The sequence below is a fragment of the Lethenteron reissneri genome, chromosome 34 (genome assembly GCF_015708825.2).
Source record: "Lethenteron reissneri isolate LAM-NWPU_2019-01 chromosome 34, ASM1570882v1, whole genome shotgun sequence".
Taxonomy (NCBI): domain Eukaryota; kingdom Metazoa; phylum Chordata; class Hyperoartia; order Petromyzontiformes; family Petromyzontidae; genus Lethenteron; species Lethenteron reissneri.
The window spans coordinates 463,369-477,010 of NC_083812.1; the positions used below are offsets into that span (position 1 = coordinate 463,369).

The 13,642-nt window shown below is 48.4% G+C and overlaps 1 protein-coding gene across 7 annotated transcripts in view; it reads right to left on the reverse strand.

Moving 5' to 3' along the window:
- The window catches only part of LOC133350503 (bifunctional heparan sulfate N-deacetylase/N-sulfotransferase 2-like), a 168,883-nt gene that overhangs the window by 120,877 nt on the left and 34,364 nt on the right, over positions 1-13,642 (reverse strand). For 2 of the 7 annotated variants that reach the window (XM_061564843.1, XM_061564847.1), the window contains exon 2: positions 9,272-9,425. The exons of the other annotated variants lie outside the window; for them this stretch is intronic. The gene's annotated coding sequence lies outside the window, so the exon portion shown is untranslated. The remainder of the gene's footprint in view (positions 1-9,271; positions 9,426-13,642) is intronic. 7 annotated transcript variants of the gene reach the window in all.

A 13,642-nucleotide genomic window follows, 5' to 3' on the forward strand; every position in this document is an offset into this window, starting at 1 on the left:
CACGAATTTTATCATCATCATCATCATCAGAAAATGAGTGTCAATGATGCACGCGGGCGGTCGTGAGTGACGTGACTCGCGACAGCCACCCAGTCCGTTTAGCCGCGAGCGTGAGGTCGCAAACAGCCCGCAGGCAAAGAAACGGAGCTTTGAGGTTGCGGATATGTAATTATAATCATCATTAATTTTTTATTCTACATCTTTCGCCTTTTAGGTTTTTTTTTAAACCAATGCCTCTTCTCCCAAAATTAAATTATTTAATAGCCTCTTGTATAAATGTTTACGCGAAATGAATTTCGCGTTTTATATACATGAGGCGGTGGTGCCTCCATGTCGTTAACGTTGCTCAGCTCACTACGCAGATATTAAACAAACTCGTCACGGGCTCCCATGGAGCATTCTCGGCAAAACCAAACACAGGCAGAAACGGCGTCCTGTATCGCCATACATGAATTAATGTATATTAATAGGAAGGTGGACTAATATATAGAAATGTATGTCTATATATGCATTCATATATTATGTTTTTTCTATATATAATCTGTATAATATTAGTCAAATTATTTCAATTAATATATTCATTTATAAATGTATATATAATATATATATATATTATTCCATCTGCATATTGACTTTCCATGCCAATGTTATTCAGCAGCGTTTGTTAAAGCCAGATAACTCATGGCCGGTTTGAGACCTCCGAGTTGAAAACATTAGCTAACACAATTTTTGTCCCTGGGTAGTAAGTGTTATTTTTTAATTGCTTATGCCTAAAAAGTATAGAAAATGGCTATTATTCCCCACAAACGTTACTTTTGTGACCAGGACAGTGATATATTAAAATGTACCTATTTTCAATGAGAAAACGGGCGAATGTGTATTTTCGTTCACATAAAGTCAGAAAAAAAACATGAAACAAAATTAACATGTATTTATACCAAAGTAATACACAAATGACTACAAAAGATTTAGAAGTGAGTCGTTTTTCGAGATGTACGGTTATACTGAAAATACCTTTGACGAATCTGCCCCCAAATGTAGTCTCCCATCATGTTCTCGTTATACTGTCCTTGGTAGTGCGTTCAAAGTCCAGTAAATCCTTGTGGAATCACTCGCCTTGCTCCTCCGAGTACGCTCCCATGTTCTCCTTGAATTTATCAAGATGAGCATCAAGGATATGGACGTTGCTGGACATCCTACAGCCCATTGTGCCGTAGTTCTTCACCAGTCTCAACCAGCTCCACATACCAGTCAGAAACATCAATAAGGAGGAGCGTTTTGAGTTATCTCAATTTAAAAAAGAGGAAAGATATTTTCATCCTGTCAGCCGACAAGGACAATGCTACGGTCATCGTGGATAAAAACGTGTACAATAACAAAATTCAGGACCTACTAAATGATGGTAGCTACACTAAAATTAAAGAGGTCCCACAAACTGCCTCGTTAAAAAACGAACAGTATCATTACTGATTCAGCTTCATTAATTGAACAGACCAAACGGGTTTCCTTAACCTTCTGCTGCTAGACCACCCAGACTATATGGCATACCAAAAATGTATAAAGAAGGTACACCCCTTCGTCCCATCGTCTCCACCATTGGCTCACCCACCTACAGACTGGCCCGATATCTCTCTGAGACCTTGCAGCCATTCACTGGTAAGACCACCTCTTCTGTACTTAACTCAGCTCACCTGGACAGCTCACTGTCCCCAGGTGATTTGCTCATTAGTTTCGATGTAGTTTATTTGTTCACCAAAGTTCTCGTGCCCGAAACCATTGCAATAATTGAAGATTTGGTTCAACAACGATTGAATGCTGATGTACCAGCCCTGCCTCACCAGTACATACTTCACCTGAAATGGAACATTCTACAAACAAACTGAAAGTACCCCAATGGGTTCTCCCTTATCTCCGGTTGTGGACAACATTTTCATGGAAAATGTTGAGACGGGCGCCATCCAGGCATCCACTCTACGCCCGTCCTTGTGGAAGAGGCACGTGGATGACACGCTCGTCATCTGGCCACATGGCCGACCGGCTCTGAAACAATTCCTCAACCACATCAATTCCATACACCTAGCAATCAAATTCACCATGGAGGTAGAAAAAGATGACATGCTACCTTTCTTGGCTGTCTTAATAAAAAAAGAGACCAGATGGCTCAATGAGCCATTCTATCCACAGGAAAGGAACCCATACTGACGCCTACCTAAAACTTGATTCCCACCACCATCTATCCCAAAAGAATTCCCTCATCAAAACGCGACACCATAGAGCACAATGTATCTCCGACCATGAACACCTAACCAATAAACTCAAACACGTACACCAAGCTCTCAAGGTGAATGGATATTCTGACTACACAATCCACAAAGCCATCACCCCAACCGTGAGGAAGGAGGCATCTGAATATCCCATCAAAACCATCACCTTGCCTTACATAGCAGGGCTAATCAAAAATATTTCCAAAATCTTGAACAAACACAGGATCCAAGTCCAATTTAACACATAAATTCGTGATATGATCCCATCTGTGAAGGACAAGATTCCTGAAATGCAATACCCCGGCGTCTACGAACTAAGCTGTATCTGCAGTAGCAGTTACATTGGGGAAACTAAACGACATGTCTCGGACTGTCTTCGTGAACATAAGGCAGATCTGAAACACGACAGGACCAACACTTCTGCCGTGGCTGATCATTAGTTTAATGCGGCTGGCTCACATGAAATTGATTTCTTGAAGACGATGGTACTTTGCAAGCCGACTGGCTATCAACAAAGGTTCGTTCATGAAGCCATCCATATATACAGACACAGACACAATTTCAACCGAGACGACGGTTTTAAACTCAGAAATCATTGTAAAGATGTCATCAACCACTTTGGGTCATGACTTGATTTGTGTTTTCTTGTCAACCTCTACTGTCAGCAGTGTGGGTGTGGGTGTGTAGCGAGGTGCAATGCCCCCCCCACCCCCATCTCTACCCCCCTCTCTCCCAATATCTCTTCACCCCACCTCTCTCCCCCTGTCTCTGCCCCCTCCCTCCCCCATTGTCTAACGCGCTCGCTTTGCTTGTACTTCTGGTGCTTTGCTCCGACATTGGCGCTGGCTGTCCCGCCCATGCTGTTAACGCCACACAGCTTTGCTCACTCTGAAAGCCCTCATTAGAAGCAGTTGCATCTGGAGGCTTGCCCCCTTTTTTCTCTCCGCCTGATGAAGACCGCTTGTGTTGCGATTGAAACGTGATGGTTTTTTGCTGCTATTTAAAAAAAATTGTATTAAAGAACCAAGAATATAGAACTCCACATAGTTTTCGACATTGTGATTGCCCAGGAAGCCACGAACCACTGCGACAAAGCTGTTCCAAGCCGCTTTCTCCTTACTAGTGAGCTTCTTGGGGAATTCATTGCACTCCAGGATCGTCTTTTTCTGTGGTCCGACGAAGACACCTTAGGGAAGAAGTCTTGAAGGTACTTTAAGGCTGCCGACTCCTTATCTACAGCTCTGACAAATTGTTTCATAAGGCCCAATTTGATGTGCAGTGGTGGCATCAGCACCTTCCGGGGGTCCACCAGTGGCTCCCACTTGACGCTGTTCCTCCCCACAGAGAACTCGGGCCGCTGTGGCCAGTCCCGCCTGTGGTAGTGCGCCTTGGTGTCCCTGCTGTCCCAAAGGCAAAGATAGCAGGGAAACTTGGTAAAACCGCCTTGGAGACCCATCAAGAATGTCACAATTTTTAAGTCTCCGATGACCTCCCAGCCGTAATCATCATACTTCAAGGCGTCCAGCAAGGTATTGATGCTGTTGTAATCCTCTTTGAGGTGTACTGAATGAGCCAGGGGAAGAGACGGGTACTTGTTACCATTATGGAGCAGCACGGCTTTGAGGCTCCTGGATGAGCTGTCAATGAAGAGGCACCACTCATTCTGGTTACAGCGGATTCCAATTGCCTCGAACAAACTGGCCACATTGTGGCAGAAACAGAACCGTCTTGACGGGTGAAGAAGTTGCAAAAAGGTTGGTGACGCTTCCTCTGATCTGCGACTTGCACACTTTCATTCAACAAGTTCCACAGCTTGAGCCTCGACGTCAAGAGCTCGGCACTGGACTTGGTGAGACCAAGATCTCTGATCAAGTCGTTGAGGTCTTTATGGTTGGGGTAGTATGGGTTTCTCTCCTCAGCTCCACCTCTGAAATTGTCATCTGGATCTACATCTTCCTCACTCTCTGACTTGCTGCTCCCTTCTAAAGACATCTGCTCTCTCTCTCTCTCTATGTATATATTCAGTCTCTTCTTTTCCAATTACATGTCCAATAAGAGGGATACACAACTATTAATTATTCAATTAGACTACCGATATTTGGCACAACTACATGATCCTAGATTATAAACGTAAAAGCTGCTGACAAGATCTTTCGAGTTCAGTTCCAGGGCGACTCAGCTCACTCCCCAACAGGGCCAAAAGAATTCGTGCCACTGAGTGGAAGGTCAACCCGTGACGTCCAATGGAGAGACTGGCTCCCACCATGGGAATACGGAATTTCCACTGCCGGCTCCTGGCCTCCAGTGGATACACTGTGACCAGGGCGTGATTTCAGTTGCGTCTCTCCGAGTCGGACACCCGCATTATTATATGTACGCACTAGGCACACCACATCCCCGATGAGCAAAGTTGGCGACTTACGGTGCGAAAGAGGTTCAACGTACATCCAGCTTACCTCTCGCTATGACTGCTGCTACTACAGTCGCGTGCTGCCTACTGCAGTCTACCGGCGACATGGAAAATATTCGGTCAGAAATAAATCCTGACTGCGACCTTTGACTTGAATTGGCGCAGAAAATCTGATGCCAAAGCTCCGCGGCACGGTTTAGTAAAGAGCAAGTGCAGAGAGACGCATCGTCCATTGTGATGGGCACTTAATGTCAACAGCATGAGGTCCAGCATCCCGGTGACGCGACGTTTAATCTATGCCCAATCCCCTCCACTGTGCCCAGTCTCATCAGATAAGAGAAGCTAAGCATAGATGAGCCGGGCTCGTACTTCAATGGCTGAGCACCAGCAGGGGCTTCTCGGCCTGGTGCTGAAGATGCGGGACAGCAAGGTGCGGCCAGGAGATGGCAGCGCTGAATGTCGCCCCCGAATACGCGTGGTTGGGTTTTCTCCGGGTTCTCCGGTTTCCAAATACCGAACAGCACTCATGAATGAGATTGACTAAACGAGCCAATGCAGCAGGACCCTCCTGAAGAAGAGTCATGATACTCGATGCAGACTTTCTGAGTGAATAAATTGCTAAATTATTATCATTATCACATCATGGCAGAGAAGACATATACAACCGTTCACACAAGCAACCTTATTTATGCACCAACTCCACATGGCTTATTTTATTATTAAATATTTTTCGGGTTCGCTGCAAAACTGAAGTAGGCACGTGGCTATTAGTCGCATCCATAGCGAGAAGTATCCTGGATGTGGGGTGCCGGGTGCGGAAATTTATAACGTAGCTGGCCCACGATGCGCTCAAATTACTTGCGCAACTCAGCTTCAGACAAAATAACACCGAACACGACGAAGACTTTCACTTAATAGCTTCTCCTACACGCACCTTCATTAACGCTTAAGATGTGTGTTTCTTCATCAAAAGCCAATTTACTTTTGTTCCCAAGTTAAAATAAAACTACACATAATTAGCCAGCCCTAATTGGGTTTGCAGCAGAGGCTTGAATCGGGAAGTCAAAATTAAGTTATTTACTTTAAATCGTGCGGCGATTTAATATCAGCCAACGGAGGATTCCAATTACCGTGTGTTTTTTTCTTCTTCTTTACTTAACACGGGGCGAAGAGGGGGAGTGCCACGGACAATTCCTCCGCAGAGACCGCATTCTGGAGTCCGCGGCGCGGGTTTAATGACCACGAGCGTGGAAACGCTCCCAATCGCTCCCGTCACGTCTCGCCCGGGCGCGCAGTGACAACCCAAGCGGTCTTCTCCTTGATGATCCCGGCTTTGCCTTTTCTCGAGCGCTGCAAATAATACTCCCGCGATCGTCCTCTGGTTGGTCCCCACGCTTGAAAACAAAAAGCTCAAGAGCTCTTTAGCTATCATCAGCATCATCATCTCCGTCTGCCGGGTGGTGGTGGCTATACTGCACGATCAGAGGCCGAAGACCGGCAACCCCAAGCCAATACCGAACGCCTTGATGAGACTCGGCGTGAGTTCACACCTCGTGCCTGGGTGCTGATGTCGAACTCGGCGATCCGAGATCGATTCCTGCTCACAGCCAACAACAGTGAAATATCTCAACATGCTCTGGGCGTCCCCTAGGTCGGCTCAGTCTAGAATGAGAACCTAGTGCGTTGCGTAACTATCAGCATTGGGAAGACAAAGGGGAGCGGGCGTGGTGCTGGCCCCACACCCCTCCTTGCCTTTACAAGTGCTCGCTAATCGCACTTGCCCCAATAGTCTGGTGGAGGCTTTATATTGGGGATCTTTGTCTTTGCGTGTTTGTGTTGGAATGGTATGGTAGTTCACGTGTGTGCGAGTTCACGTGCATTCAGGCGTGAGTTCAAGTACGAGTGCGCGCGTGCGTGCGCGTGTGCGCGTGCCTTCCCGTGTGCGTTCGTGGAGACAAAGGTGGTCGGGTGTGGTGCTGGCCACTCACCCCATCGTGTGCCGTGCTGGCCTTCATAGGTGCCCGTTATCAGCACTTGCCCCAACAGTCCGTTAAAGTCCTTACGCGGATCTTTGTCTTTGTATTCGTGCTTCTAAGACGATATGTACGGGCACGATGCCACAGGCCTAACGGGCGCGCGAGTGTGTGCATGCATATTCATGTCAAACGCACTTGTGGCGCAAGAGACAAAGACCCCTTAGCCCCCCCCCCCCCCCCCACGGCCATAACAGACTGCTGGGGACAGTGCTATTACCGAGCATCGAGAAAGGCCACACGAGAGGGTGGGCTGGTGCAGCAAGCACAACGCCCGACCGCCTGTTCCTTCAGTGGTCATCTTTTGTTGACACACGGCACGAGGTACTCATTTGAGTTCGGAATCGATCCAGGAACGGGTTCAAATATTCGCTACTGATTTCTGGCCGTGAGTGGGAACCGAAGTCGGATGGACGGTTTCGGGGCGCTGCAAGTTCATTACAACGACGACAGCAGCGCTCCGTGCGCACGTGGCAGCCGATTGACGACTCCGCCGCACACAGCCACACGCAGCACCGCACACAGCCACACGCAGCACTGCACACAGCCACACGCAGCCCCGCACACAGCCACACGCAGCACACAACCACATGCCGCACACAGCCACACACAGCCACACGCAGCACACAGCCACACACAGCCACACACAACCACACGCCGCACACAGCCGCACACAGCCACACGCAGCACCGCACACAGCCACACGCCGCACACAGCCACACGCCGCACACAGCCACACACAGCCACACACAGCCACACGCAGCACCGCACACAGCCACACGCCGCACACAGCCACACACAGCCACACGCAGCCCCGCACACAGCCACACGCAGCACACAGCCACATGCCACACCACAAAGAGCGGGGGACACGGACGGGAATTACGAGAATGGTGATAATGAAGACGGCATGGATTTCCGAGACATTATAAATGACACATCATCTGCACGAGCCGCAGTCATTAAACACACACTGGCGTGGTTTGTATATACAGAAATATACTCTAGTTTGGATACTTAAAATATGTTATTTCCCCCCTGGTTTTAATGGCATCGGCGCTAATTTGAAACAAGTTAATGAATTCACTGTAATGCACTCAGTAAAAAAAAATACGAACCAACCTCAATCCATTACAGTTAGACACTTATAATGACGGTCATTAATTACACCTCAAGTGGCGCAATTAAAGGGCAGGCGTGAGTTCCGAGCTCGCAGCGCGCGCGGCTCCAGCGCACGAGAGTTTTTTAACTCGCAGCGCACGAGGGTTGTTTAACTCGCAGCGCACGTACGCGGCGCCTTCGGCACGCGGCGACGCGCGGACGGACACGGCGCCACTGCGCAGTCGTGGGCCGGGGCGGCCTTCATCGGCACTTGCCCCGACAGTCTGTCGCAGGCTTTGTCTTTGTGCGCTGCGATAAGAACCCCGCGACCCCAATTCGATTACCGCTCACGGCCAACATCGGTGGATATTATACTAAAACCGGGCCTGGGTCTCCCCTAGGTACACTCAACGTAAAATTAGTACCTGGTGTGGTGTATAAACATCGCCAGTGGAAATACAAAGACGGCCGGGCATGGTGCTGGCCACTTACCCCCTCGTGTGCCAAATTCCCGACCTTCATAGACACTCGGTAGCAGTACTTGCGCAACAAAACTGCTCAGGCTATAAGGGGGGTCTTTGTGTCCAAGCAATGTTATCAGTGGCCAAATCCCCTTTATCCGTCCTGGCATCCAATTATTGCTCGTGTTACTTTCTCGTTGGGGTGTGGATATTGCGTCAAGCCTCTGCCCCTCGACAAAGCGAACGTGGGCATAAGGCCGATATAACATTTTTGTACGAAAAAATGTCACTCAGACAAACATCATTTGGCCAATGCCAAACGAGTGACCCAACAATCCCTTACGCAGATTCTGCTGAGCGTGAAGCGCAGAGAAAGCGAGGAACGCCCTGCCAGGGAGAGAGATCTTACGATTGTGTTCGGTGTGCCGGTGGCTGTTTCCGCATGTTCCTCCTGAGCATTATATTATCGTTTGCATTTCGGTCGGGTACATTCACCGAGCTGGAGGGCTGGCTGTACGGTCAGGGTGACTGCACTGCACCGGTGCCATGCACATTACGCACGTCCCGATGACGATGGGAATAGTTCTGGTGGGGGAGGGAGGGGGTGAGGCGAAAACATTGTATTCCCTTGGCTGGTCGGGACATCGACCGGTCTCGAGATGCAGCCTACGGCCGCGTTTAGAAGTTGCTTTTTGGCTGCGTTAGGGCTGCGTGCGCGCACGAGGCGCTGAACATTAAGGTCGTTAGGGTCCTCTGGGGGACACCCCGGGTAATCAAGAAAGTATTTTACGTTCGATGCTCAGCGCAACGCGGCCAAGTGCAGAGGCGGCATCTGGGCGCTGATGAGTTCGGTCGCGAGCGGCGGCGGCGGCCACCCACAGAGACCCCCCCCCTCCCGCCCCGCCAGGCTGGACGCTGTCTAGTCAGCAGTGTAAACTAACACAGCTCGTCGATAGATATGCACGTCTCGTGGGGTGGTGTAAACTGTGGGTACTGCCACACCTTGTCAGACGTCTGGCCAGCGTGCACGGCGAGGGGATTCCAGTCCAGAGGGGTCCCTCTGAGCTGCCTCTCAGCGGGAGGCGCTTCCATCAGCAGTGCGCTGTGCCTCGTGGAGTGAGAGGAGCAGGAGGGCCGATGGGGCGCGTTGCCACTCCTCGATGAAAGAGGGACGGGGGAGGGGTCGAGGCAGAGGGCCGGTATGCCGAGTGGGTGATAGGAATGCAATTTGCATAAATTACTATTCACCCTAATTACCCCCCTCTCCCGTTTGTGATGTTCCCGTCACATCGCCATTAATAATTGAAGCGATGCGGCGCGGAATAATACAGGCTGTTGGTAAACATTAATTCATCAATTATTTATTGGCCTGTGGGCTGTTAATGTTATTTCACAAATCTCGAGTGCTCGTCGACCATTAAAGGTTCGTAGGCGAGCGGCGCTCCCTCCTCGTCGCGAGACTCAGGGGCATCTCGGCGGGGCCGGCTGGGGAAATAAAACCCCGCTCAAGTGTCGCCCGCTGCTGCAATCGGCGCGAAAGAAGCAGATTCTCTCCCAGCGCAGTAGCAGCCATCGCCCACGAAATGGGCCGGGCAGAGATTGCTTCTGGCTGCCTCTCGATCGCAGCGTTGCGCTGCTGCTGCCTTTGGAGTTTTGTCTACGAGCCTCGCTCTGCTGGCTGGACCGCGTGAGAATTGGCGCGCCGCCCGCGGTCTTTGAGCTGGCGTCGCTTGTGGGCCGTGCGTGTCAATGAGTGTGCTACTGTGTGTGAGTGAGTGTGTTACTGTGTGTGTAAGTGTGCTACTGTGTGTGTGAGTGAGTGTGTTACTGTGTGTGTGAGTGAGTGTGCTACTGTGTGTGAGTGAGTGTGTTACTGTGTGTGTGAGTGTGTTACTGTGTGTGTGAGTGTGCTACTGTGTGTGTGAGTGAGTGTGTTACTGTGTGTGTGAGTGAGTGTGTTACTGTGTGTGTGAGTGAATGTGTTACTGTGTGTGTGAGTGAGTGTGTTACTGTGTGTGTGAGTGTGTTACTGTGTGTGTGAGTGTGGTACTGTGTGTGTGAGTGAGTGTGTTACTGTGTGTGTGAGTGAGTGTGTTACTGTGTGTGTGAGTGAATGTGTTACTGTGTGTGTGAGTGAGTGTGTTACTGTGTGTGTGAGTGAGTGTGTTACTGTGTGTGTGAGTGAGTGTGTTACTGTGTGTGTGAGTGAGTGTGTTACTGTGTGTGTGAGTGTGTTACTGGGTGTGTGAGTGAGTGTGTTACTGTGTGTGTGAGTGAGTGTGCTACTGTGCGTGTCAATAAGTGTGCTACTGTGTGTGTGAGTGAGGGGGTTACTGTGTGTGTGAGTGTGTTACTGTGTGTGTGAGTGTGTTACTGTGTGTGTGAGTGTGTTACTGTGTGTGTGAGTGAGTGTGTTACTATGTGTGTGAGTGAGTGTGTTACTGTGTGTGTGAGTGAGTGTGTTACTGCGTGTATGAGTAAGTGTGTTACTGTGTGTGTGAGTGAGTGTGTTACTGTGTGTATGAGTGAGTGTGCTACTGTGTGTGTGAGTGAGTGTGTTACTGTGTTTGTGAGTGAGTGTGTTACTGTGTGTGTGAGTGAGTGTGCTACTGGGTGTGTGAGTGAGTGTGCTACTGTTTATGTGAGTGCGTGTGTTACTGTGTGTGTGAGTGAGTGTGTTACTGTGTGTGTGAGTGAGTGGGTTACTGTGTGTGTGAGTGAGTGTGTTACTGTGTGTGTGAGTGAGTGTGTTACTGTGTGTGTGAGTGTGTTACTGTGTGTGTGAGTGAGTGTGTTACTGTGTGTGTGAGTGAGTGTGTTACTGTGTGTGTGAGTGAGTGTGTTAATGTGTGTGTGGGTGTGTTGGGCGTGTACTGTTCCGGCCTTCATAGGTGCTCGCTAACAGCACTTTCCTCAACAGTCTGTTCAGGCTATACGGGGGACCTTTGTCAATGTGTGTGTCAGTGTGCAGTGTGATTGCCAATGATGGGGAGCGGTCGTGTAGCGGTAAACGCGCTGCTCTACGAACCCGTAGAACCGAGTTCAATTCTCGCTCACGGCCAACACCACTGACGATTATCTGAACCGGTCCTGGGCCTCACCTAGGTCGACTCAGCCTCAAATGAGTACCTGGTACGGTGTGTAAACATCGCCACTGTGGAGACAAATGTGGACGGACATGGTGCTGGCCACTCCCCCCCCCCCCTCGTGTGCCGTGCTGGCCTTCATCGGTGCTCGCTAACGATCCTTGCCTCAACAGCCTGCTGAGGCTATATTTGTCTTTTGGTGTCAATGTGCATTGATGATGACCAGGAGTAGAATGTCCATCTCCGACACTGCAGCCGACACCGCTGAGGCCCTGGGTTCGAATCCGAGTTTAATCCACCTGTGACTATGCTACACGGTAATACAACCTCGGGAGCGTTTCCGTGACGTTATCTCACCTGACCGTTCTCCGACACAACGGAATAATATTCCGCTCATTGTCAGAGCCCCGGATGGAAACGTCCGTGCCTTGTGGCACTTGGCCGATAGCACAATTGGAAAATAAGTGGAAGATAAAAGCAACAATAGACTCGTGGAGAAAAAACACATGTTAACCCAAAGAACCCGGGCAATGGGTTAAATCGTTGCCGATGGCTCTTGTTAAAGCCCTGAACCAGCGTTGGAAGTTCCAAACTCATGTGGCAGGGTCAGTCCATAGGACATCCAATGTTGACAAAGTGGTATCTATTTTATTGACCCCAGAGGGATGAAGGGCTGAGTCAACACTCACTCAGGGATTGAACTTAAGTTTCAGATTGCAAGCCAAGCACCATAATCAGTGTGCTACCCAGCCAGACACTGTGGATATACATACAGACACTGTGGGTGTACATACAGACACTGTGGATATACATACAGACACTGTGGCTATACATACAGACACTGTGGATATACATACAGACACTGTGGATATATATACAGACACTGTGGCTATACATACAGACACTGTGGATATACATACAGACACTGTGGATATACATACAGACACTGTCGGTGTACATACAGACACTGTGAATATACATACAGACACTGTGGATATACATACAGACACAGTGGATATGCATACAGACACTGTGGATATACATACAGACACTGTGGATATACATACAGACACTGTGGATATACATACAGACACTGTGGATATACATACAGACACTGTGGATATGCATACATACACTGTGGATATACATACAGACACTGTGGCTATACATACAGACACTGTGGATATACGTACAGACACTGTGGCTATACATACAGACACTGTGGATATACATACAGACACTGTGGATATACATACAGACACTGTGGCTATACATACAGACACTGTGGATATACGTACAGACACTGTGGCTATACATACAGACACTGTGGCTATACATACAGACACTGTGGATATACATACAGACACTGTGGCTATACATACAGACACTGTGGATATACATACAGACACTGTGGATATACATACAGACACTGTGGCTATACATACAGACACTGTGGATATACAGTACAGACACTGTGGATATACATACAGACACTGTGGCTATACATACAGACACTGTGGATATACATACAGACACTGTGGCTATACATACAGACACTGTGGATATACATACAGACACTGTGGATATACATACAGACACTGTGGCTATACATACAGACACTGTGGATATACGTACAGACACTGTGGCTATACATACAGACACTGTGGCTATACATACAGACACTGTGGATATACATACAGACACTGTGGATATACATACAGACACTGTGGATATACATACAGACACTGTGGGTGTACATACAGATACTGTGGATATACATACAGACACTGTGGATATACATACAGACACTGTGGATATACATACAGACACTGTGGATATACATACAGACACTGTGGGTATACATACAGACACTGTGGGTATACATACAGACACTGTGGATATACATACAGACACTGTGGATATACATACAGACACTGTGGATATACATACAGACACTGTGGATATACATACAGACACTGTGGATATACATACAGACACTGTGGATATACATACAGACACTGTGGATATACATACAGACACTGTGGATATACATACAGACACTGTGGATATACATACAGACACTGTGGATAGTACATACAGACACTGTGGATATACATACAGACACTGTGGATATACATACAGACACTGTGGATATACATACAGACACTGTGGATATACATACAGACACTGTGGATAGTACATACAGACACTGTGGATATACATACAGACACTGTGGATATACATACAGACACTGTGGGTGTACATACAGACACTGTGGGTGTACATA